Below are 5,194 nucleotides of genomic sequence, written 5' to 3'. Positions count from 1 at the left end.
AGGCTGATAACAATTAGTTCAGTCAACGCGGAGTTGCTTTAACCCCAAGTTAAGCGCGCGCACGAGGGTACATAAAGCCCTGATTAGTGGAGCACAGATTAAGCGAGTCACCATGGAGTCGGAGGGAAAGAAGGCGCAGTCAATGTATTGTACAGCGCTTGAGGCCGAAATTCTGATGGCAGTATAGGGCTTTGGAGCGTGATGTCACGGGGGTGGGCGATAACATGCAAATTTTGCGGAAAAAAAGTAACACAGCCTCAGCTGCAAAAGAAAGGGAGCATGCATGGCAAAACATAGCCGACAGAGTCAATGCGTGAGTGTTAATTTAAACATTGATCTAGGGATTTCCACCCATTTAACACGTTATTTTATTATATTTTATTTTATTTTATATTTTATACATTTTATTTTGTGATGTGATGTGAGCGCAGGTGCAACCCAACAGGCCCCAAACGTTCCTGGCAGCAAGTAAAAATGAAATATAAAAATATAGTCCAAACAGGTAAGGTGTAATTGTACTATGAGCCATAGTGCTTGGTCTGTTTGTCCAATGTAAATCAATTGCAGTTAGAGGCTACTTTAATTTCCCCTCTGTAAGCACTTATTGAAATTATCTGAGCACATTACAAGTACATATTTGCTTACTCTGTATGCTCAAATGCGACCCGTTATAGCCACTAGAAAAAAAGCGGAGGCCCGAAAAACAGGTGGAGGTCCTCCACCACCACCACTCACAGAGGCTGAGCAGTTGGCTTCCACATTTGTGATAATGTTGGCAGCATCACATATGATCTTCACAGTGCAGAGAACACAAATTAGCATCCATTACTATAATGAAATAATTTGTTAGTTTGAAATGCTACAGGGAACTATGTACCTGTACATTAATGCTGTGGAAAGACTTCCTGTTCACATAGTCTCCTTCATTTACTGAAGGAGCAATGATTGGAATGTGAGTGCCATCTGTACAGCCAATCACACCTGGGAACCCTGAAAATAAATGTAAAATTTAAGTAGTAGTTCAAGTATCACCACATCATGAATTAAGTTTCGTTCATCCTGATACCTGCAATTTTGTGGCATCCCTCTTTGATAAATCTTGTGGGTCTATGACCGGGGAACACCACAAACGAGTACAGGAGACGTTTCAGTGCAACTGTAACATTCCTGACTGCCCGACAGACGGTAGCCTTGGAAACGTGCTCAGCGTCACCAATATTATACAGAAAGCTCCCGTTTGCAAAAAACCGAAGTGCAATACAAATAATGAGAACAACTGCATTAGACTCCGAGAGATCAGAGACAAAGTCATTGCAGATAATGTAAACTTTGAGAACATTGATGCTGTCAGCGTGTCCACAATAGACCGAGTTCTCCGGCGCCAACAGATGAGGATGAAACAGGTCTACAGGGTTCCCTTTGAGCGCAACTCTGCGCGACACATAGGACAACGTTACGAGTATGTGCAAGTACGTATACATCCATGTCCACAGTACAGTTAGTGGACATACTGTGTTGCTTAGTGGCCTACATTACTTCTGGACAATACTGTGCTACCTGATTGACCGTTCTGAACACCTGTATGCTTTTCCATGTTCACAGAGGATAATGCAGTTGGACGCGATGGCCAGACCCCATGAGTACCTCTTCCTGGATGAGGCTGGCTTCAACCTCCAGAAACTAAGGCGAAGAGGCCGTAACATCATTGGCCAAAGAGCCATCACTGAGGTTCCTGGCCAACGGGGGGGTAATATTACCCTTTGTGCAGCTATGGGTACGGAGGGGCTTGTCCACCGGCATGCTGTCCTTGGGTCTTACAACACCCAACGTCTCCTCACCTTCCTAGAGGAGCTAAAAGACATCCTCCTGGACCGTCAACAACACCATCCTAGGCTAGCACATCACATGTATGTGATCATTTGAGACAACGTCCGCTTCCACAAAACACACCAAATCAGAGTGGTTCACCACCAACAGTGACCACTTTTTAAACGTCTGTCTGCCACCCTACTCCCCTTTCCTGAACCCTATAGAGGAGTTCTTCTCATCATGGAGATGGAAGGTGTATGACAGACAGCCATACACAAGAGAGAACCTCGTACGGGCAATGGAGCTGGCCTGTGCTGACATCCCAGTGGAGGCCTTCCAGGGATGGATTCGCCATTCCAGGGCGTTTTTCCCGCGGTGCCTAGCAAGGGACAATATAGCCTGTGATGTGGCCCAATGCAGCTCGGCGACATGATGCCGCACAGTGACTGTGTGTAATACTGTAAAATGACCGTGTAGACAATAAAAAAGACTTCACACCCTGATCATGTTTCCGAGAGTACTGTTGTGTGCGATAGATTCTGTTTTTGCATTGAGTTGTGTTACAGTAGTGTACATACATGCAGGATGTTTTTATAGATTTATAGTCTTCATGTGAAACTCACAAATCTAAATGCCTAATCCTCTGCAGGGTTCTATGACGATCCGTTACTGTACAGTTTATAAAAATATGCATTGGCAGTTATGAACCAAAGAACCTTCTCACAAATTGAGCATTGTGTTTTCAATTGTTTTGCTGTAGTGTGTAATGCTGTGTATAGTGTTTACAGTTTTGACAGCTTCGAGCTGCTCTCTTGGTGTGGGAGTTTGAGTTTTGCAGTGGGAAGGTGTGGTTGTGTTTATGTAGCTTTAGATAAGGGTGTTGTGTTTGGACATTGGGGGACCTGGTGGTAACGTTTGTGACATGTGTTTTAGCATTTGAGAAAAACTGTATATAGCTGCTAATAGTGCATTAAACATTTCCCTTCATTCTGTGATCAAACAAGCCCAATGTTTACTTCGAAAGACAGGAATATTGGGATGTCATAAATACTTGATCATTACAGTTTTTTCTGATTGCTTAAGCACATTTTTTTGTAACTATTGGCTAATTTTGCAAAACTCTTCACACAAATAAGAAAACCTGTCACCCAATAATCAAAACATTGTAGTTCTCTTGCAAAAGCGAACACAGCTAGATTAACTCTTCACACCTTTGTAAAAATGGTGTTCCCGTATCAAACAGTACACACAAGCCATCATCTACTAAGCACACAATGCGCCAACTGCACGCTGATGGTATGAATACAAAACACATCTGGCTTTTGCTTTCTCTGTGCACAATAGGCTATGTCAGTTTGAGCTCATACTTCTGTCATAGATCCATAAGCATAGAGGGATCCAAACTTCAAGTACTGGGCCCTGTTTCAGGAAGCCGGTTTAGTGGAAAAACTGAGTAAGTATACCCTGAGTTAACGAAAACTCTGGGTTTTCGGTTTCACAAAGCGAGTTCAGCTGAAGCCTGAGTGAGTCACTATGACGACACACGCCGTGAAGCTAACCTGCCCCCTAGCAGGTTTACTACAACTAACCCTGACTGTCTCCGCCCCTTTGTCGGAAACCTGACAGTAGGAAGTGTCAGACATGGCGTGTCCCTTCCTTGAAGAGCCAGTAGATCGTGAAGCCCAAATTCTCCGCAGAGCTCTCCGCCGGGAGAGAGTGATCAGAGCGCGTTTGGACATTTTATCATTTCCTGATGATTGTCTGTGCGAACGTTACCGTTTTTCAGCACAATCTATAAGTTATTTGAATAACATCCTCAGGCCTAATATTGCTCATGTGACACATCGCGGACATTCTCTCAGTTCTGTACATATTATTTGTATCGCACTTCGGTTTTTTGCAAACGGGAGCTTTCTGTATAATATTGGTGAAGCTGAGCACGTTTCCAAGGCTACCGTCTGTCGGGCAGTCAGGAATGTTACAGTTGCACTGAAACGTCTCCTGTACACGTTTGTGGTGTTCCCCGGTCATAGACCCACAAGAGTCATCAAAGAGGGATGCCACAAAATTGCAGGTATCAGGATGACCAAAACTTAATTTATGATGTGGTGATACTTGGACTACTACTTAAATTTTACATTTATTTTCACGGTTCCCAGGCGTGATTGGCTGTATAGATGGTACTCACATTCCAATCATTGCTCCTTCAGTAAATGAAGGAGACTATGTGAACAGGAAGTCTTTCCACAGCATTAATGTACAGGTACATAGTTCCCTGTAGCATTTCAAACTAACAAATTATTTCATCATAGTAATGGATGCTAATTTGTGTTCTCTGCACTGTGAAGATCATATGTGATGCTGCCAACATTATCACAAATGTGGAAGCCAAGTGGCCAGGCTCTGTCCATGACTCACAAATATTCCGTGAATGTACACTGAGCACAAAATTTGGACATGGTGAGTTGAAAATACTTTAAAATATATAAAGACCAATTGCTTCAGGGACATTTGAACTGAAGTGTATCCTTCTGTCTTAGGAGAGTTCACTGGCTACTTGCTTGGTGATAGGGGGTATCCATGTTTACCCTATTTGCTTACCCCTTACTCTGACCCTGAACCGGGCCCACAGCAGCGATATAATCTGGCTAATTGCAGGACAAGAGCCAGAATTGAAATGACTATCGGAATGCTTAAGGCCCGGTTCCAGTGCCTGCAAAGACTCAGGGTCACCCCAGAAAGGGCATGTGACATTATTGTGGCATGTGTGATTCTTCACAACATTGCCACAATTAGAGGAGAACACTGTCCTTCTGAACCAAACATCAGCAGTGATCCAAACCATGAACATCCTGACCCTCCCACGGACATACAAGATGGAAGCGCAGTCAGAGACACCATATGTCACAATCATTTCTTTTGACCCATCACCTCAACATGTTGAAAGAAGAATAAACAGATTTTTTGTTCAACTGGCTTTATTGGTCGCCTGTATTTCCTGTACACAAAGTATTAAAAGATGTAAACCTCATAAAGTGTCTCTGTTGCTTCCTCCTCTGTAACAGCTGTCAATGTTTCTTCATTATTTTCCTGTAGTAAAGAAATAAACAACATTGCTGTTCTACTGTAAACTCATATAATCTGTGGAGTATTACTCACAACTGCATGTTGGTCTGGCTCAACAGGAGGCTGCACCAGATGCAGTACACCACCACCATCAACTGATAGAATATGAGGTTTATACAGGTCACTTATAACTTACAAGGGACCAAATGGCAATTAACAAACATACCAATCACCTTACACTTCATTGTCATTATGCTCTCAAAGACAACCAAGACTGAGGGAAGGCAAAATCAGTAGGAAAATAACTTCACTACAAAAT

At 43.0% G+C, this 5,194-nt stretch overlaps 1 long non-coding RNA gene and 1 pseudogene across 1 annotated transcript; both read left to right on the top strand.

Annotated features, from left to right (window-relative positions):
• Positions 1-1,276: 1,276 nt before the first annotated feature.
• LOC146674603 (uncharacterized) lies at positions 1,277-2,341 on the top strand (annotated as a pseudogene).
• A 1,619-nt stretch (positions 2,342-3,960) lies between these two features.
• LOC146674602 (uncharacterized) lies at positions 3,961-4,786 on the top strand. The gene is made up of 2 exons (XR_014910630.1): positions 3,961-4,072; positions 4,158-4,786. It is a non-coding gene; the product is annotated as an uncharacterized LOC146674602 (long non-coding RNA).
• The last annotated feature ends 408 nt before the right edge of the window (positions 4,787-5,194 follow it).

This window comes from Rhamphochromis longiceps, linkage group LG3 (assembly GCF_057381845.1).
Source record: "Rhamphochromis longiceps isolate RC_006_pf linkage group LG3, R_longiceps_female_GT1.1, whole genome shotgun sequence".
Taxonomy (NCBI): domain Eukaryota; kingdom Metazoa; phylum Chordata; class Actinopteri; order Cichliformes; family Cichlidae; genus Rhamphochromis; species Rhamphochromis longiceps.
Note: the sequence above shows the minus strand (reverse complement) of the source record. Positions and strands in the feature narration are given on the sequence as shown.